The 22,368-nt window shown below is 37.7% G+C and overlaps 1 pseudogene; it reads left to right on the top strand.

The window, feature by feature from the left end:
- Positions 1–9,093: 9,093 nt before the first annotated feature.
- On the top strand, positions 9,094–9,966 carry LOC111812701 (annotated as a pseudogene).
- Positions 9,967–22,368: the final 12,402 nt, after the last annotated feature.

Below are 22,368 nucleotides of genomic sequence, written 5' to 3' on the forward strand. Positions count from 1 at the left end.
TTTTTTTTTTCTTATTTATAGAATTGATTGACAGCAGCTCACAGACTTCTCCCTGGAATTTTCCCCCTTTCTTGCTCACTATATTGTCCTAATTGGTTGATAATTGACGTTTACTTAGCATGGAGTGTGTAAGAATCTATGTCATAAACTTCATATACATTAGCTCATTTGAATGTCATAGAATAGTAAGAAAAAATAAATTTCACAGAATACAAATAACTTCACAAAGTCATGTGGTTAAAAAAACAAAAAGTAAACAGACAAAATGTGATATAATTAGAGTATAAGAGCCAGGGAGAGAGCTTACTGTTACTTTGCCTGTGTGCCAAGTGTAAGGTCATGAGTTTGATTTCTGGTTCAAAAAACCTAAATAACCAAAAAATATCTAATCTTAGTATAGTAATAACTCAGTTCAGTTCACAAACCCATCTGTTCAAAGCTTCTGTTCCTAGACAGCATGTTTCGCAAACAGAACCACTCAGCACAATTTTCCTTGTGTTCATGAGCGCTGCATTAGATACTGAGCAGGACCATGGCCATCTTCCCCACATGAACATTAAAACAGCCCTCTTCTTCAGAACTGTGGGATGAAATAATTTAATGAACTGATGTGACACAGTAATTGAGTTTAAATAGTTAGATATATTACATCTCACAGATATTATTTCTTCTAGCTGGTAACCTTTATCCTCTTTATAAGTAGAGTAGGTGGCCAAAGGTATTGAGATTGTTTGCCAGTAAAATAAAGCCATTTGAAAGATGAAAATGTTATTCAGATGACAATATGATTCTCTCCATCTTTGCTTTTTCTGGAAGTATACATCACTTTAAGAAATTCATGCTTGCCAGGGGATAGCTAGGCAGTCTAAGCACCTGCCTGGCAAGAACAAGAACAAGAACTGCATGCCATGCCAGCCCTAGAGCCTGAAACCTAGCATGGTGACACAAGCCTCTAGTCCCAGTGCTGGGGAGGCTTAGACAGGAGGATCACTACAAGTCTAAGCTGTGAAGTGAGACCCTGTACCAAATTAATTAATTCGTTAATTAAAGGTTTTTTTTTGGGGGGTGCCAGCTCAACCTGTCCTGAGGGTGGGGCTGGTATGGCATGTGATGTTGGGGATCAAACTGCTGTCCCATGCCTGCTTAATCTTGTCTAAACAGGTGCTTTAGACTGCTGAGCTATCATGTTGGCCCTAATTAAAGACTTCTTAAAAATTAAAAAAAAGAAAGAAATTCATGCCCATAACGTATCTGCCACTGCTCACAGCATCAGCAAAATGAGTCAATTACACTCAATCCCTGTTATGAAGCCCACAGTCTGAATTACCAGTTGTTTTGACCTGTAAAGCAAAGCAAAGGTCTAGATTCAGAAATCAAATACTGGGTATGGAATAAAGAAAGCTCTTTTTGAACACAAGCGAAGTGGAACTTTGTCAGATAGTTTATGGATATTTTCTCTCAATCTATGGTTTATCATTTCATTCTTCTGATTATTAGTTACTAAGCAGAAACTTCAGGTTGTATGTGATGACATGTATCTAGTTTTGTTGCCTATGGTTTTAGAATATGCTCCAAAATATCCGTGTCCAGATCAGTGTCACAGAGCATTTCACCTATATTTTCTTCTAGTAGTCTTGTCACTTTTGGCTGAAACTCGGACAATTCAATAGAAAAATAATATCATTGAGAAGTGTGCAAATACATGATTAAATATTTCTTAAAAGAAGGCATATGGGTATATGAAAAAGTGATCAACTTAATGATCAGAGAAATGAAAACAAAATAAGAATAACATATTACCGTATATCAACTAGAATAACTGATATTAACAACAATAACAACAAATGAAATGCTGACTTACGGAAATTATGAAAACTAAATGAAGAATACAGAAACAACTTTTTTTTTTAAATTCCAGTAGTAAGAAATGAAGGGCCAGGGAGATGTCTCAGTGGAATAAGTGCTTCCGTGGTAAGTGCAAGGGACTGAGTTCAATCCCTGGTTCTGAAAAACAAATCAGACATTAATAGAAGATTGGCCAACTAAAAACAAGAATAAAAAAAAAAATCAGGCACTGATGGACTTACCCTTGTATTCCATAAAATCTTTAAAGATATTATATCATTAGCATTACTGGAGATGTTATATCATCAAATTATTTAAAGAAACTGAAAGGAAAGGAGTGTTTCCATCTCATTGCTGGAAGCCAGTATTTCTCTAACTGCCAAATCAGACAAAGACCCAACTAAAAATAAAAGTACAGACTAATGACCTTAATGAACATAAATGCTACAATGCAAAATAAAACACTGGCAAAGAGAAGACAACACATCACCAAAAGGGTCATTCAGTATAATAAAGTATGTTTTATCTCAGGGTGGGAAGGATGTTTCAATTTATGCAAAACAATAAAAGTAACACATCATGTAAATAGAAACAAGGACAAAACCTCATATAGTTAGGTACAGAAAGGCTTCTGACAAAATTAAACACCCCTTCATGATAAATCACCTGAATAAAACAGGTATGGAAGGACCTTACCTGAGTCTGACAAGAGCAATTTATAAAAATGTCAATGGTTAACATCAGAATTAATAGGGAAAAATTAATCTTTCCCTCTAAAATTAGGAACAATAAAAGTATGCCTGCTATGGACACTGCTGTTCAACATAGTACTTAAAACATTAGCCAGAGCTATCAGGGAAAATAAAAAGAAGTATAAATAATAAATACAGGAAATGAAGAAGTCAAATTATCATTATTTGCAGATTGCATGAAAATTGTATAGAAATCCTAAAGAATTCCACCAAAAATTTCTTAGAATTAATAACAAACTTCTGCAATAAATAAAAATGCAAAATCAACACTCAGTCAGTAGCAGTGGTGTATAGCAATAATGGACTCAAGAAATTAAGAAACTAATACTATCACAAAAAATTAAATACCTAAGAATTAGTACAACTAAGGATGTGAAAGACCTCTACAGTGAAAACTACAGTTCTGTGAAATAAACATTGACATTATCAGTCAATGGGAATGTCTCCCCTGTTCCTCCATAAGCAGAACTAACACTGTCAAGTTGTTCATCCTACCAAAATCATTTATACCATAGATTCAATACTGTCTGTTACTCTTCTTTTGTTCCTGGGACAAATAACTGACACTCAAAATGAAGGAAGGAAAGGTTTATTTAGCTCACAGTTTGTGGAGGTTTCAGTCCATACTCAGCTGGCTCCAAGGCAGTGTGGCACATGGCAGAGAGCAACCTTTTATGGTGGCCACAAAGAGCAGAGAGCATGGGAGGTGTACGGGGAGCTCAAGTATCTAGCTTCTCTTCCCTTCTCACACTGTAATGCAAATTACCTGCCTCAGGGCAGGTGTAGCACTCACACCCATAATCCCAGTGCATCATGAGTTAATCATAAACTCTAGAAGTCTGCCCAATTACTGCTTGAAGCTTTGGAAGGACAAGTAGACACAGACTGTAACACCATCCCAATCAGAATACCAACAAGCATTCTTCAGACAACTAAAAAAATTCTAATCTTTTGGTGGAAAAAGAAGAGACTTAGAAGAGCAAATGCAATCCTAGGGAACATGACCAAAGTAAGGGGCATCACAATAAATGATCTCAAGTTGTACTACAAAGCTACAGTGACTCTAAGTATGAAGGTACGTAATGTAAGTATACCTATTCTCCAAGATGAATGTAAGCTTCACTTATAGCAAAGGTGTAGTAATAAAGTGATATATTAAAAATGCTAACAGAAATGTGTAGAAAAGTGAACTCATATGTGGTAGATGGGAATGTAAATTAGTAAAACAGAGTAGAGTTTCCTAAAGAAAAAGAAAAAAAAAACTACCATATGATTCTGCAATTAAAGTTTGGGTATATATTTAAAGGAACTAAAATCAGGGTGTAAATAAAATATCTGCACTAGCACGTGTATTGTAGCACTACTCAAAAGGCTGGATACAAAATCATCCTAAAGGTCCATCAGTGAATAGGTTCATAGACAAAACAGAATAGTGTTTATCCATAAAAAGGACATAGTTCTGTCATTTGAGGCAATGTGGATGACAATATATATTAACTAGAATAAAACAGGCACACAAAAACAGATGTCACATGATCTTACCCTGACATGGAATCCAAACTTAATCTTACAAAAACAGAAGTGAGGTTAAAGCAAGGATTAGTAGAAGTTGGAGAGTGGAAGGTGGGGAGGAGAGACATATGTCGATACATACAAGATACAGTTAAGATGCAATAGTATTTGAGGCAATTCTATTGCATAGCAGGGTGGCTATGATTAAACATATTTTATTGAATATTTTTAAAAAGCTATAAGACTGGGCATGGTGGCATTTGTCTATAATCCCAGGATTTATGAGGTGAAAACATGAGTATCAGCATAAGTCGAATCAGCATAGTGAGACCCTGTAGACCCTGTGCTAAATATGTTTTTAAAAAGCTACAAAATATTTATATTCTTATGATAAAGAAATGTAATAATATGTGAGGGTATGGGTTTGTCAATAATCGTGAGGAATAATTATATAAGGTAATGAAATATGACAATGTAGCTTATCAATATATACAAGTGTCAGGTTTTTATTGTAAACAAAATTAAAAATTACTACAATGACAGCAGCATGAAAAAGAGCTGCAAAATAAGAATGGCTGATTAACAATGGTTGATACATTATATTACTGTATGTTGCCTTGTGTCTGACTTTGTTTCTGATTTTTGTTCTAGCTTTTGTTTTTACTTTTCAAAATTAAGTTAAATTAAACAAAGAGAGAGAGCTTCAGTGAATAAAGGGGAATATTTGGGGTTATGTTGTGTTAGTGCTGTTCAGATGTAAACACCAGGAGCTGAGGTACCCGAGAAGAGTATGGGAGAACTGACAGGTGTTGTTCATGCTTGGGTATCACAAAAAAGGGGCCTCTTATGCTTCTATGGCATCCTACTTTGCCAGCAAAGGATATATTACAGAGATACCTCAGTGTCAAAAGACTCAAAGCACGAACTTGAACAGCAAAATGTGAAAAACAAAATCTGCTAGGTGTTACTCTTTGCTTTGCTAGACAGTCCATTGAAAATCTGACTTAAAAAAACCTGTACCGCCAAGAGTGAGTGTGATACATATGCAAAGGGGCGATGCTTCAGTCTAAGCCATGTTCTTGTTCAGACAACAGTTAGCACTTGTGTCACTCTGTTTAACATTCATCATTGTACTTTTTTTTCTTTGCACTCTATTTGGACAAAATCATGTAATCAGTGCTCCAAAAAATGTGATACCAGCAGTAAAGCTCAGACGAAAAAACTATGAGAATGGTAACAGAGAAAAAGAGAAATCCTCATGAAATTTGGTAAAGCCCTAGGAGAATGAATTTATAAGAGTAAAATTTGGACCTCAGAACCAATTATTTAAGTTTCCGTCATTGCTTGTGGGAAAAATATGTTTGCCTCTCAAACTTTTGGTGTTCAAATACAACACTGGAAAGAACTGAATTTGACAACCGAGGCGTCTGTATGGCAAGGTAAGAATCCATTTAACTAACATTTAATAGCAGGGATGCAGAGGGAGTTCTTGGTGCCCTCATCCTAGGACCCCCAGCCCAGCACGAAGGCATATTAGGGCATCATTTGGGGACACTGGAACGATGAATGGAAACCTTCACATTATTTTCAATCTATATTTTTCCATATGAGGTGATTCAGGCCCAGAGCCAATAAGAGACTATTCAAAGACCGTAGTTAGCACAGCATGAAAGCTCACATCTTGCAGCTCCAGAAGCAGTGCCACCTTCCTTGAAAACACTTTTCCACAAAGACCTGTCCCTTAGCACTGCTTCCTGACACAGAAGGTGCATTTCTATAAACATTAAAAAGTGGTGTCCGTAGAGTCCATACCATCCATCTTTGAAATTTTGTGTTTCCTGGCATTATTATGGAAGCATGCTTTGAAAAGAGCTCTCTGTAGGTGCTATTACCCTGCATGGTGGCTTTGGAGAGTGGGCTGAAGAAACTGTGAGTTTGTACAACAGCACATGTTAACATGAGTTATAATATGTCAGGGGCCCCGTGTTAACTATCAGAGAACCTATTCAGTTCCTTTAAGGTTAATCAACTCAGCACTTGTGCCAGGTGTAATGTCTAATTAAAATGATGAAGAGGCAGAGGATGCCTCTAGGCTGAGGGAGGAGATGGCACAAAGAGGGAACCCCAGTGCCATATTGGTTTGGAAAATCAATAAGAGAAGCTCATTTCATCCCACTGTTATCTTGTGCATTTGCCATTCAGTGGATCATTTGAAAATGTGCCAACTGGCTGGTGGGTAGGCTCAGCCGCGCTGTGTTTCTCAGCACTTAAGAACACTTTGGTTGGGGAAAGCTCAGCAGTAGCCCAGGATCTCTGAAGGGAACCTCAGAGTGGGAAACACTGCGAAGGTGATCCAGAAAACTATCCCAGGTGCGCTTGAATTACCCAAGCTCATAGTTCAGAAGGAAGTAAAAGAAGCTACCAGAATAAAACATGGAGAAACTGAACTGGAGCCCTTTTTCTGGCACTGAATAGATTGCTAAACTGAGGGAATACTTTTCGCCTTCAATTTTAATATCTGCAAATGTGCAAAAGTGGAACATTAGTTGCCTTGCTAATTACATTGTTACTGCGTAGAGTAGAAGAATTTTTCAGTGTGAAAATATTTTCTAATTATAAACAAATATATAATGTACACTTAAATATGTACTAATATCTCATTTTACTTTTGCATTTTATTATATGCATTAGTTCACTTAATAAATATTTATAGATAATTTACTGTATAATAAGTATGACTTGAAGTGCAAGGAAAGCAGCAAGAAACCAGCAGAAATTGCCTGCTTCGATGGAGGTAAATATCTAATGTGTGAGAAAGTTTCTCGCTGATTCTTGATTGTGACCTACTTGCATATGGCATTGTATGTTCATTCACTTTTCCTTATGAAAACCAATTCCAACTCTTAGGTAAGTCACGTATTAAATACACAGAGGTCAAAAGAGTTACTTCTGTGGTATAGAATTTTTCTGGCACATACAACTTTTCCAGCAGAGGTTTGATCTCTGGCAGAGAGTCAGAAATAAATTCAGAGAATCAAACAATAGGCAAAAATTTAACTAGTAACTATCAACTAGCAACTGAGTATTTCAAGGGGTAAATGCATGCTCTTAACCTACTGTGAAGGTGTGATTAAATAGCTAGTGTTATAAATATGTGCAACTATATTAAATAAAGATAGCCAAGCAATTCACTAAAATCTGCTTTGCTAATCATTTGGCTCAATAAAACATGACTCAATTGTCAGCAGCAGGTGAATACTACAACTGAGCTAAGGTGACCCCAGTGGCACAGAGGTACCTTGTCCAAACCTCTGAAGAACCTTGCTGGTCGAAAAATGTTTACTACTGTCAATGGTCACATGACACAGGAATATGAATATGGTGTTAAAATAAATGTTTCAGTAAAAGTAACTAGGTGTTAATTTTTAATTTCATAAAATTCAATATTGGTGATTCCCTATGATTTTGCTAAAAGATCATACTTGAACCTTGGAAAATATAAATATCTTATTCAACCTAAGGTATTGAAAATAGAAAAGGAGACATAAGAAATAAATAATTTATAAATAAGATTAAATAAAACTACATGGGAATAGGTGAGTTGAGTGGAACTTATATTTTAGTTTTTTGAGGAATCTTATGCTGATTTCCATGATGTTTGTATCACTTTATATAGTCTAACAGCACAGAAGGGTTTCTTCTAGCTAAATTACGGAAGTCATCTTGGGTCCATCAACAGAGGAATGGGTAAAGAAAATGTGGCATTTAAACACCAACAAGTCCTACTCTGTCAACGAAGTAGAATAGAGGTAAGTTGATGACAGGAAAGCAGGTGCGCTATGAGACCATAATTTGAAGTGGAGTAATTGAGACACACAGGCTTAGGCATCATATGGTTTCTCTCAAATGCATAACCTAAAATATAAACCAGGAGCAAAACGAAAGATAAATCATAATAAGGAATAGATCTCGTGCAAGTATGAAGTGAAACAAGTAATAGAAGGAGGGAGGTGGAGAGGAGCAGGAGATGAAAAAAGAATTCAGACGTGGTATATATACTTTCCACCTTCCCATGAAAAATGGAACAATTTCATAGTACAAATACATACTACGAAGATGCACAAAACTAAAAAAAATTATTAAGCAAAACTACTCAACAAGATATAATATGTTAAGTTGAAACTGGCTTCCAAATCTGTATTGTTGTGATGGGTTTCAACAGAAAAAGAAGACAAGTCAGACATGTTATGTAGAGGACAGAGGAAGGGAACAGTTTTTACCTGCAGAGAAAAGAAAGCCAGACAACACAACTGTCTTCTTTTATACTTGTGCCTGACTGACTTTTAATGTTCGTGTGTCCATCTTACATGGGCCAAAGAATGAGTAGGCAATTGAGCAAACCTAGTAGAATTTAAAGTTACTAAAGCACTGGGAAGATAGCATGTTTCTTATTATGTGGTGTGGATTTTTGTGATGGGAAGCTCAGTTGAAAGCTGAGTACAAATTAATTGAACTCAAAACTATATGCTTCATTCTGCCTCTAAATTTTTGGGGGTGAAACCAGGTCCTACTTAGTTTTGAACTTACTATGTAGCTCAAGTTGGCTTTGAACCATCAAAAGTTCTGCAGCCTCAGCCTCTTGAGTGTTGCAATAACAGGTGTGTCCACCCACATTCAACAGATTCCACAAATCTTGACCAGGAAAGCACATTTTTGTTTGAGTTTTAAGAGTTGAAAAACAGACTGAAGTGATAGCTTAGCAGTCTAAGTGCCTATCTGAAAGTGCAGGGGCCAGAGTTCTTTCTTCAGTACAGCCAGCTGTGCTGGCCCCATAACTGGATATAGTGGTAAACATCTGTAATCCCAGCACTAGGTGAAGCTGAGATAGGAGGATCACTATTAGTCTGCATATATATATATCCGGGATGTCACACTAGGAGCTATGTGATCGAGTGAGGACAGTGAAGTTGGCTAGAACTCAGCCATGACTTGTGGTCCCAGGAAGCATCTGAAGTGAGTAGCAGCTCCAAAGCATTGTTTTTTTTGGATAAACTGACCAATGTATTTGCTTCTCGTCCATCCACAGGCCCCCATCAGCTGAGAGAATGTCTGCCTTTCATCATCTTCCTAAGGAACAGGCTCAAGTATGCTCTGACAGGAGATGAAGTAAAGAAGACTTGCATTTAGTGCTTCATTAAGATCAACAACATAGATCAGTAAAATAAGTGCTTGCCTGTCAAGCACAGGGTCCTGAGTTCAATTAAAAAAAAAAAAAATCCTAGATTGATGGCATAGTCCAAACTGATAGAACCTATCCTGCTGGAATATGGATGTCATCAGCATTGACAAGACAGGAGAGCATTTCTGTCTAATCTACGACACCAAGGGTCACTTTGCTATTCATCAAATTATACCTGAGAAAGCCAAGTACAAATTGTATAAAGTGAGGAAGATCTTTGTGGGCACAAAAGGGATTCCCTCATCTGGTGACCCACAATGCTTGCACCATTCACTATCCTGACTCCCTCATCAAGGTCAATGACACCATCCAAACTGATTTGGTGTCTGGCAAGATAACTGATTTTGTCAAGCTCTACACTGGTAACCTGTGTACGGCGACCAGAGGTGCTAACTTGGGAAGAACTGGAGTGATCACCAGCAGAGACAAGCACTCTGGCTCTTATGATGTGGTTCATGTGAAGGATGCCAGCGGCAACAGCTTTGCCTCCCGGCTCACCAACATCTTTGTCATTGGCAAAGGCAGCAAGCCGTGGATTTCTCTTCCACGAGGAAAAGGAATCTGCCTCACCATTGCTGAAGAGATGAGAGGCCGGCAGCCAAACAGAGCAGGGGGTGAAATGGTCTCTACTGACATGTTACAGAGGTCTCTGTTTAATTAAAGATAATAGAGCATGATTTACAAGAAAAAGTGAAAGGCAGAAGAATAAATAAAGGAAGAAAAAAAATTAGGAAAACAACTGTCATCATTGTTATAACAAATTGAAACACAGAGACTAACTCCCAGTTTTATCAAGTGGATATTGTCAGAAACCAAAAAGTACTTCACTAGTGTCACCCAATTAATGCTCAACACAACTTTACAATGTGGGTGTTCTGTATTGTAGAAATGAAGACACATTATGCATGTGTCCAGGACATTCATGATGACAGTCCCATTTTATTAATCTCACTTTCTATAAGAGAGAAATGGATCATTTTTTTAAACCAGTGTGTTTTGGAAGAACTATTTCTGTATTATCCTAAATAGAAAAGCCATGGTTAGTTCCTAGACATATTTATACTTCTTCTTATTCTTTTTGACCAGGGATCTAACTCAGAACCTCCTCCTTCCCAGGGAGGCATGTATGCTGCTGAGCTATCTCACTGGCCCTGTTTATATGTTTTTGAGTGGTCTTTATTTGTCTCAAATTACTCATCTTAATTTTTAAAAAGAATTATCTTGTATTCTCAAATAAATCCACACCATGTCTTACTTTAAGAAAGGAAAAGCAGGGTTTAGGAAAATAGCTTGAAGGTTTAAGCACAAGGACCAGGGTTCAAACCCTGGCACCATATGCTGTCCTGACCATGCCCCAGGGGAACCGAGCCAGCCTCCAAACCCGGCAAGATTAAACCTGTAATCTCGGCACTGAGGAGGCTGAGACACGAGGTTCACTATGAGTCTGAGCTCTGTAGTGAGGCCCTGTATCAAATAAATAAATAAATAAATAAATAAATGTAAAGCAGCACTGCAAAAACATTGATTTAATTTGTGCACTTCATAACAGCAACAAAAACTACAAAACACAACCTTTTGGCCTTTCTCAGCAGCAAAGCTAGAAATTATTTGATAAAAGACAATTTGGTTCTCAGATCTGTGGTATTATTATTACATTAACATCTTTATGTAAATGGTGCAGCAGAAAAATGTACTTTCATCTCGGCATGGAGGAGATATAATTATTATTGTATCATGAGATTCTGTGATCAAGAGACACCTCTACTACAGACACAACTTCGAGTCACCTATACTTCCATCATTCCATTAGAATAAATATTAGCTGACTGTGGATGTCATAGAAGCCTCTGTGACAATCACATGAAGGAAAAGCTAGGTGAAAGGCCTAGACCACCTGCAACACTTTACCTAGCTTTGGAGCCTAGCTAATGCCAATTTCCTGGAAGAGTAGAGAAAACAGATTTTTTAAAAAGACAAGATTTTTCAGCCTTCATTCTCCTAGCAGAAAAATAAAATAAATTACAATGAATAGGTATTAATTTATGATTTTATGAATGTGGAGAATCTGATGATTCATATGACACAGGTAGTTTCATATAAAAATGAATCATTTTGATACGATTAAAGCTAGAGACTGAGGAGGCCTACACATTTGCATCATCCGTGGTCAGAGAAGGAACAGAAACAAAGCCTATCATGCATGGATGTGCCCAGAATTAACACTGACTGTAAGTATTTGAATATGATATGTGGCATGATGGAAGTAGGGCAGGAAAAGAACACGGCCTTTTCCAGTGTGAGATTAGAGTGGAATTAATGTGGCATTGCTTTCTTATCTGGGGTTATGCTGGTCTTGGAACATAGTATGAGGTCGTGGTGTTCAGAAGCTATCATGTGCAGGTGTGTTGCCCACCTACCAGTGTGTTCATATCACAGGGACACAATATTGCTTCTGATTGTGTAGTAAAGGATATGGTCAGTGAGGAGAGAAGTAGTGTCCTTGTTCCTCGCTGTATATTTCTTTTAGCTAATGCTTGAAAGCAAGTGGCAAGAAAAATCCTCTGTACTGGTGATGAGCAGATTTTTCTACTTGTAGGTGATGACCACATGCACTGACACAGGGCCATTCTTTACTTATGCTCAATGGAGTTTCTGCAAATAGAGAAATCTGCTAATTATCTATAAATTTTCATCCTTTTTCTCCATAGAATTTTAATGAGCAGGAATTGCCACTTACTTATTCAGATCTGTGTAGAGGGAGCAATCTTTCCCTTTGGTGATTTCTCTAGCTCTGCAGCTCTCAGGCCTGTTAGTATTAGGAGAAATAAAACTCTGGTTGGTTATTTCTTAGTATTTACCCATTCTCTTTCTAACAATAAACTACATCCAACTTCTTGCTCTAGATTATGGGAATGAGCTAGAAATATTTTTGACATTGTCCTTGTGGTGCCTGAATAAATCTGCTGCTCTCTAAAGCTATGAGTTGGTTCTAATTGGGTTGTACTCCACACAAAGTAATCAAATCAAATCAACAAATACCCATTGAGAACAACTACTACAAGGCAATGAGCTTGACAAAATGCGCCTTTACTAATTTCTGGCCTGAAATCCACAGACCCTGGAAGTATTTGGCACAAGGGTACAACTTCTGAGCTGTTAAGCGATCATAGTCATTACCAGTAACAAGAGTTTATTACTGAATGAAAATGTCTTTAGAATCTGTCTCTTTCTCCATTCCAACTGCTGCTGTCTTGATTCAGGCCATCATTTTGTCTTTCACAGATAATGTAATTACTTCTCTTTCATGTTCTTGTTCTGGAGCAGTGCATCTATCCAATAGTGGCCATGTATGCTATTCTGACACATGCTTCCATGTTCCAATGAAGTTACATTCTAATAAATATATCATAAGTTGAAAGTGTATTACAGTAAAAACTTCCTTACTTTGCCAAGCAAAGAAACAAGACTTAACAATATGGTACACTGTATAAAATCAGGTGTTTGTCCTCAGACATATGGGAGGCTGAATTATTGGTGCAGTTCACAGGCACTGCAAACAAAGTGATTGAGTATTGCAGTGCTTACTGCTGTCCTAGAAAATCAAACCCAATGTATGATTTCTACTGAATGTGTATAGTTGTCACACAGTCATAAAGTAGTTCTGTCATAAAATGCAGAGATTATCTGTACAGATGTCATTTTGCTCTATTCTCAGCCAAAACATAATCCAGGGAACTTCTTTATGAACTGCAAATTAAGAGAAAACATAGTCCCTATTTAAAGAGTAAACAACATTTCTATGGACCCCCTTGAAGATTTCAATTACTGTCATTGTAACAGTATTCAAGCATAAGCTTAGGCATACACTTCCTAAAGTTGTATTTGTTAATCTCTGCAACCAAATCAATTTATTAATGAAATACAAACAACACGTAAACCAAAAGGAATAAAAATAGCAACAGTGCCAGTGCTGCATCTGAAATCAGATTATTAGCATAGAATTCATTACTAGAAGGTTTTAGCTTTTATTTCATAATATAGAGTGCATTTTTTATATTACCATATGACAAAGTAAACTATTGTTATCACTCTGACTTTTTTGAAGTCTCAATGCTATTTTTAATGTTTATTTATAAATAAGAATTATCACAATTTTTAAAAATTGTGTTTTAAGGCAAAAATCTTAATTGCATATTTTCAATCTACTATGATCTGAATATTTGAGTTATCCCAAAATTCATAAACTAAAGTTTTAGCCCAAAAAGATAGTGGCAAGGAAGTCATGCTTTTGGCAGCACCTAGCCCATGGGTGAGGAATCCTAAATGGAATTAGTGCCCTTGTGAAAAAGAGACCAGAGAGAGCATGGTTGATATTACTAAGTGAGAAGCCTGCAAGAAAATATTGCCTATAAATTATATAGAGAGTCTATTTTAGGAACTGTACCTGCCAGAGCCTTGAACTTTAAACTCTGGCTTCCATAGCTATGAGAAATGAATTCTTAATGCTTATAAGCAGCTGTTTGAAAAACTAAAAGTGAGATATGAGAAGGTTTAGATTTTGCTTAGAACAACAAGTACACTTGGTATATCTCCTTCAACATGGCACTATTTCTTGTACTAGCTACATACTACTTAAAGAGTTACAGAACTTTTTCAGGATTAAATCTTATCAACATTCAATGCCCCCGTCTATTAAAACATAATTATGTACTTGATGGTACTTTTAAGAAATGTAATTAAATAATGGCTAAATCAATTTATCTGATTGCTCAACACAATAGACTCAAGCTCTAAGATGAATGGGGGTATTTCTCAAAATTCTGTTCCTGATACACGACAGAGTATTCATGACATGGAAGTTTTTCTATTAATATTGCATGAAACCTAAGCACATGCATTTGTCTGGATGTGACTGGAGCAGGAGGCTTGCAGTCAGTCACCTCTAGACTTCCCATTAACTGGCTTAGCACAGTGAATGATGGTCAATAGAACTTCTTTTGGGAGAAAACATTCCATGACCTCAACTCAATTTGTCTTCAATTGAGACAAGGTGGAGATTGAAAGAATGAGCAATCAACAACGTTCTTATAAGGATTTTCAACATTTCAGTTTGCAAATTATAGCTGAATTGTGGAAGCCCCATGTATGACTATCAATTGGATAAGATAATGAATGCAAACCCAGTTTTAAAACTCTAAAACACTCTTACTAGTATTTTCCATTTAAAGAAAGTAGAAGATAACCACCACCCAAATTCTCTTTCAATATAGCTGGGATACAATTTTGGATTTATTGAGTTGAGCCAAGTATAATTATGCTGTAAAAACATAAATCGTTTCTCTAGTTGATTCCAATGCAATCAAAGTAGCCGAAGTTCAAACTCAAAATCTCCACTTCCAAGTCACCAAATACTAGTAGAATTTTTCTTTTTGAACTACTTATATCAACTTCCTTTGGACCTTTTTATATCCATGCAGGCTCTAGAATAAAATATTCTTATTTAAATAGAACTGTGAGAGTTATTGGACATGTACTTCATAATTTTGAGTCAGAGGTCCAATTAGAAGTAATTTTGAAACTGCTTATCCTGGAATCTCCAAATTTTAGGAGCATGCACTGACAAGGAAGTGATATTATGGCTGAGAATGAAGAAGAGTTAAAACTTAGAAAATCATTTTTAAACTTTTTAAGGGCAATTATTCAAAAGGAATCTTTTATTTTTTACTATTGCTTAAGCTTCTTTTTATTTAACATTATTATTATTATTATTATTATTATTATTATTATTATTATTATGTTTGTGATTCCTAATAATTGTATTTATGTTGGGGGATTGGTACATGCACTGCTACTCCTTCTCTTTCCCCTCTGCCTCTCTAACCTTCCCCAGGTCTCCTTTCTATCCTCACTTTCCATCCCCTAATTTTGGTCAGGGTTATGGTTAGGGTTAAGGTTAGGGTTAGGGTTGTGGTCAGGGTTAGAGGTAGGGTTGTGGTTTGGGCGAGGTTTAGGGTTAGGATTAGTGTTAGGGTTATTTTTCATACCTTTTCTACCATCTTTGCTATTTTCTCTTTGAAAATTAATTTTATTTTTGATTTCTCATATAGGAGAAATCAAGAGTTGCTTGACCTCCTTTGTCTAATTTCCTTTGCTTAGCAACATGGTTTTGGCCTCCATCCACTTTGTACAAATAACTCCAATGTGTCCTGCTTTATGGCTGAGTTGCATTCTGCTGTGATAGCCTTTTTGGTTCAACTACACCTCCTCTAGGTATTGCTCTGAATAAGTTACTCTTTATGTTAGTGTTTCACAGGCCTATCCATGTTTATACGAGCACAGTTTTCAATAGCTGATTTGATGAAACACTCTGTATGTCTACAACAGATGGAAAAATTGTTTTGTTATTTTGTGCTACTTTTGTTTAATTAAAAATTACAGCTAGATGAGCGTCCTTTTAGCCAGGAGTTACACCCTCAAGTCCAGTATCAGATAGAACTGATTCTAAAATCTATCACGTAACACAATCCCTGTAAGCACAATTTCTTTCTGTGAAGTTCTGAAAGTTGTCACACAAGTTCTAACCTGAAGCTATTAGAAGTCTGTTTAGAGTTTGAGAGTATGGGGACCCCTGCCCTGATGGTTAGCTCATTTGTTTAAGTGCCTGTTTATGCAAACACAGTCAGGAGCAGGATACCTGTTGGATCCCTAGCTCCACATGCCTTACCAGACCCGCCCTTAAGGCAGCCTGAGCCAGACCTAAATAAATAAATACATACATACATAAAATAAATACATAAATAAATAAAAGCCTTCTCAACTTTGAGACCGGGCATGGTGGTGCATACCTGTAATCCCAGTGCTTAGGAGGAGGTAAAAATGCAACAGATCACTACAAGTCCAATCCAGTAGTGAGATCTTAAACACACTGCAGACCCTTCTTTATAATTAAAAAAAAAATAAAGAATTTGAGAGTATGGCCTTGCTGTGCTAACCAGCCCCTGTAAGTTCTGAACTTTTACATTTATTGTAACTTATATTATACACCATTATTTTCTTATAATTTCAATACCGTATTTCCTGGCCTGAGCCAAGTACCTGGGATATAAACTCCACGACAAGAGGGCAGACTGTGTATCTCTGCTTTCATGTTTAGACCTGTAGATGTATAACAACTGGACTTTTGCTTAAAAGAGAGATAATAATGGACATTTGGTGGTCTATGTGCCTGCCTGCCAAGCACAAGTCCCGGTTTCCAACTCGGGTACCACATGCCACGCCAGATCCAGAACCCAAAGCGCATTGTGATACTCTGGTTTCTCTTCCGATCATATAAATCTTTTGCCTTTTACCAAAGCACGCTGTGCTGGCCACTGCAACCAGGTGTGGTAGTGCACATCTATAATCCCAGTGATGGGGAGGCTGAGACAAGAGGATTGTTAGGAGTCTGGGCTACATAGCAAGACCCTGTACCAAATAAATTAAATAAATAAGCTTTTTTAAAAAAAAAAAAAAAGAAAGGTAACATTCAATAAATATTTGTGGAATGAAAAAATAAATTAAAAATGTTCTAAGGGGTAAAAAGTTCAGAATGGTAATTCTGCATCATTTTCTTAGTAGCTAGACAAGTAACCTAGCTTCTCTTTCCCTGGCTTCACTAAATGGAAGAGCAAAATCCACTGAGATTTCACAATCTATAAAATCTTGATTTGAGTGGGTAATCCTGGTTCCACTCTTTATGAATATGTGATGAATATCAAGTAAAGTGATCTTTATAGACTCTGTTTTCACATATGGAATTTGGAGTATTCTTTATGATATAGTGTATGATATGTGCCTATGACACTGATAATGTGCATGATATTGCTAATCTCATCATACAGTTTGTGAGACTGAGATAAATATAAATCCTTTCATTGAAAGGTCTTAGAGAAATTCCTCAAACGTAGAATATATACAAATATAGTCACTATTAATAATTGAATCATTTTGTTGAGATATGGAGATTGATAACAAAAATCTAGAACTAGAATTTCTAAATCTGTCCATGTTTATTGATTACAAATATTATACCATTTGATCCTTGGCAATAACCAAATATGGGAGGGAATTTTCCATTATACAGTCGGAGTAACTAAGATTTTAACTTGTCAATTAGAAAGTAGCAGAAACAGTTGCTGACAAAATCACAGCAAGCTTTCTTGCAATGTCCCACAGACAAATAGGGAGGGCTCTCATTCCTCAGAAAGGCTGCGCAGCTCCGACTCATCATGATTCTCCTGTCTTCAGCACCCCCACCCCAGGGATGGAACTACAGGTGTGCACCACCATGCCCTGTGTTGGTGCTCAGCTCAGCATGCCTGTGGTCAGGGCCCGCACAACATGTAGTGGGAGGGATTGAACCCCAGTCTCTGTGTTTGCTTAAGCAGGGGCTTAGTCCACTGGGCTATCTAGCAGGCCCTCCTAGAAAGGTTTTCTTTTGCCCACAGTATTTTACTAAATTTTTCTATCCAGGCTAAGAGAGAACAGAAGCATTTCTCAGTATTTTTATACCTTTCCCTGATTTGTCCCATTAGCCCAGTTCTTGGCTCATAACAAATAAATAAATAAAATACTCAATTAACAGACCTAGGAAAAACTGTTGCCTATAGCTACACTTGGGGGACGTCTGGGACACTACCGGCCCATTCTCAGCACTGTACAGTCGCTTCTCATCCACTTCTCACAATGACTCAGCCAGACGGGTGCAGCCATTGACATTCTCCAGAAGGCAAAAATTCTGAAGTTAAAGGGATTTTTTTCCCTACCACTCCAGCTGACGTGTAGCAAAAATGGGCTATAAACAGGCCTAGTGATGTAGAAATTTGTCTCCACATCTTAACCCTGAAAAATGTGCAAATGATACCAAGCCTGACATTAAACTTTATTCTACTTTATCAAAGACTCTGGAGAAAATGTAACACTCAACAGAGCAGGTGGGTGATCAAATTGGGTCCTCTATCTCTCTTTCCTGGCTCCAGCTTGCCATGGATAAAATAGAAATAATTAAGTGTCAATAAGTAAAGTTTATTCCTGGCAAACAGCTGATGAATGTTTTCAGAGGCTCCTGTTTTTTGACCTTTATGTGCCCTAGACAATGACAGAATCTTGTTGAAAGCTGCTTAAGCTGAAATTAATTTATGCTCGACAGTGATTAAAAGAGAGAGTGAAAAGGGAATGGAAATTAACAAATCCATCTTTATTGCTGAGATCCTATTATGATTGTAAAGAGAAGGGAAAATCAACGTGGTGGGTGCCAGCTGCAATCTGGTAAGGAGTTTAGACAGCTCATCCTGCTTGGGAAATGTCCTTGGGTGGACAGATCTATCTGTCACTAGGGCTCGTGGAGAGAGGGCTTATCTATCAAGGATTGGAATGCTGAGAGTTTGCCTTGATTTTGGGGCAAGAGGCTGGTTCCAGGGAGATAGCTGCAGAAAAGACAAACCAAGAAACTTGACAGGCAAGGCCTCTGGTAGGCTCACATCTACCCATGCTTCTGCAGAGATGGTACAATTTCTATGGCTTGTATTCCTGTTGGGCCTGTCTCTCTCTTAGTGGCACACCCAGCTCATCTGCTGATATGCCTGTATCTTGCAATTCATCATGAGCTCCCTATTAGGATTCTGAAGTCATGGACTTTATTTCAATTCTTTCTGTAACCATCACAGTCTTTGGGTAGAACACCAGATATGAAAGAGGCTAAGAGATCCCACAAGCTACGGTCAGCATTTCCTCCATTCATCTCCCCCAAATCAGCCATGTGAAGTGCCTTTTCTACTCCATGAACAGTAATAGGGATTAGCAATAAAGATCCTAAAAACACTGTGTACAACTACAAATAACTAGAGAGTAGGAGATTCATTTTCTCTAAAAACTGAAAGTATAATTTTCCAAAAGAGAAGATCATGGCTACCAAGGACATGATAGTAGTGCTGAAAGTGTCTCAATTGGACACCAGAGTGAAGGAGACACCTGTAGCAGGAGCAACAGATGAAATTTGATATAGGGAAGAAAATGAAGAGGGACATGGGCTGTGCCAAAATCCAACATTGGGGTGATATGTGTAAAACCCATTGTGTTCTTGAAGCATTGGGCCAGCCCAGTGTACACACCTCACTGGGAGAGCACCAGGAGCTAGGAGAGAGCTCATTCTTCAGCAGGGTCTGATGGACTAGATTCACAGTCACGCTGGACCACTGTGAATGAGATACATGCACTCACAGGGCCTCAGCAAAGCAGAAGGCTGGACAGTGGTGTTTGAGACAACAGCAGTGTACACTTGAATTTTCACACAACAGTACTGTAAAAACTAGCAGCATCCCTGAGCCAAGGAACTGTGAGGAGAGAAATGACTTATCCTACACAGAAAAAAATGTTAGTCACTGCATCATGCCTTCCACACACAAGGAGAATGCTGTGCTGGTACAACACGCAGGGAACTGTCCGTATGGGTCCACAGACTCAGATATGGGAGCCTGTAGTGTCCCCTGCTAGGAGCTGCAGAGTGGGGGGAAATCTGGGACTGTGCCAAGTGCAGGCATCAGAACCTGAAGTTCTCAGGACAGAGCAGAGGAGGCCTACGGGGCAGGGACAGAGTGCAGCACCTGGGTTAGGGCTTTTAGCTCTGCAATGTGTGAAAGGCTTGCAGACTTCCAAGGAGGCCCCAGCCTCAAGACAAATGAACTCTGTGAGCCATGTGTACAGCAGCAGGCCCCATGTTGAGGGCAGCAGAGGAACCCATCCCTGGAGACGCTCGAAGAGAGGGATGATTCTGAGCAGAATCAGACAAAGCAGGCATCTTCCTAACATTTCCCCAAATACCATGAAGACCTGAGGCATGTGAGGTCCTGTCCACAACCCATCATCCCTTGCTGACAATCGGAGTCCACTGCCGCCTGAGCAAGAGTTTGGAGAGCGAAACTCTGAAGATAGGAAGTGACAGAGCCCTCAATGCATCATATATGCTTTTTCCAAAATCCACGAATGGGATCTGATCTTGAGATGGTGACAGAGGCCTGCCCAGAGGAGGGAGCCAGGCTGGAGAGATCAGCAAGCCTCACAGATCACAGGGAGGAGCTGGGGAGTCCACGGGAGGAAATGGAGTGCCTCTGTCGTCAGACTGTGATACGAGGACCTAGATGAGAAGAGAGCTGTGGGGACTCTGAGCTGATAGCAACCGTGGGAAGGTTGTTTGTCCTTTCTGGGTTTTCTTGGATTTCTTTCTTCCTGATTAGTATTTTTTTGATGCCCCCCTCTTTGCTCTACTCTCTCTTTTGGTCATTCTTCTCTTTTACTGTTTGATTTTTTTTTTTTTTCATAATCTCCTTTGTTCTTTCCTGTCTCTTACCCATTTTTTGTCTCTCCTTTCCTCTCTCCTACTCTGCTTTGCATACAGCACAGCTGTAACAATGCCTGTACGTGTACAAAAGAAAATGTAAATTCACCAGTGCTTTAACAAACAGTACAACTCAATGACAGGTCAGAGTAGACCTTAATAACCTGTGTTTAGAGGATCTTCAGAAAGACTATGGATATACTAGTAGGTAATAACCATCTCAGAGTCTCCCTCAGTCTCCTACTACACTTCCATCTGCCTGTATCCTTCCTCTCATATCCACAAATATTCTGCCAACCCTTGTCAAATCTAGCCCTTACTCCAACTATAAAATACATTTCCACAAATTTTGACCTATTTTTCATCTTCTCACATTTATCTGACCTAGCTTTCTTCTCACTGATTTATCACCTTCTTTTCCCTTTCTTCTTTCCTTCCCCCTACTTTCCTCTTACCAGCATAAGAGCAAATAATAGCACAGTAGAGTCTACAAGTGATGTTAATGAAAAAAAAAATGAAACAATCAAACCAAAGTTTGATATTTATGAAAGATATATGTTTTGGGACCTTTGAGACTGGTATAACCAGTAGAAATTTTCTCTTTGTGGTACACTGAGTCCACACCAATTAAACTGAGTAGTTTCAAGTGGCAGATAATATCTCTTTACCAATAAAGCCAAAATCTAATCACTGGAAAGCATAACCTAATTAAATATATCTTTGTGTCAACAGTGAAGTTCTTTCCCTCTAGTAGACCTTAACACTCACCACAAAACAAAGTAGAAATACGAAAAATAAAGGCAAAAGAATCCCTCCAAAATCTCCCAGCTTACCCATAGGAGACTAAATAGCTGAGATGGACACAGGGAGTAAAGAAGGAGCAAAAAACTTGATGAGCTTCAAGATGATCTCATGAAGCAGACAGAATTAATAAGGAAACTAATCAATGCATTCAAACAAGAGACAGATAAAAAATAAAATTAAATAAGTTAACTAAGCCATTAAAATAAAAAATGAAAAAATTTCTAAAGAAACAGGACACATCAGAATATGCCAGAAAGATATTGCTGAGATAAAAATTTCTGTTGCAATCTCAGCAGCAGAGGTGACCACTTTGAAGAGAGTATGTTGGATCTAGAAGACAAAATTGACAACAAGGTCGAATGTAGCTTCAAAATAATAAGAGAGCAGAGAAATATGTTTTTAATATCTACCAGGTAATGCCAAGAAGACTAATTGAAGGCAGAGAAAAGTAAGGGAATAAATATGGAATAAAATATATTTACAGAAATCATAGGAGTGTAGGAAAGAACATAGTATAAACTAGAGGGAAGCATATAGAACAAATATTTGCAGTCAAAGAGAAAATATTCCTAAAACCCATGATAGTAGATACTCAAGACATGTAACACAAGGAAAAGTTCTTAAAATCTATTTTAAAAAAGCAAAAGAACCTTACTTATAAAGATAACCCCATTATAATTACAGCAGACACCTCAACACAAATATGAAATCCAATAGGACCATGTACTTTAGAGTTTCGAGTTTTAAAAAATAAGTTTACAGTGCAGGCTAATATATCTTGCAAATTTGCTTGAAAAATAATGGACCTTATGAAATTCATAACCACCAAACTATCACTTAAAAAA

The sequence above is a fragment of the Octodon degus genome, unplaced genomic scaffold (genome assembly GCF_000260255.1).
Source record: "Octodon degus isolate 3935 unplaced genomic scaffold, OctDeg1.0 scaffold00137, whole genome shotgun sequence".
Classification (NCBI taxonomy): Eukaryota; Metazoa; Chordata; class Mammalia; order Rodentia; family Octodontidae; genus Octodon; species Octodon degus.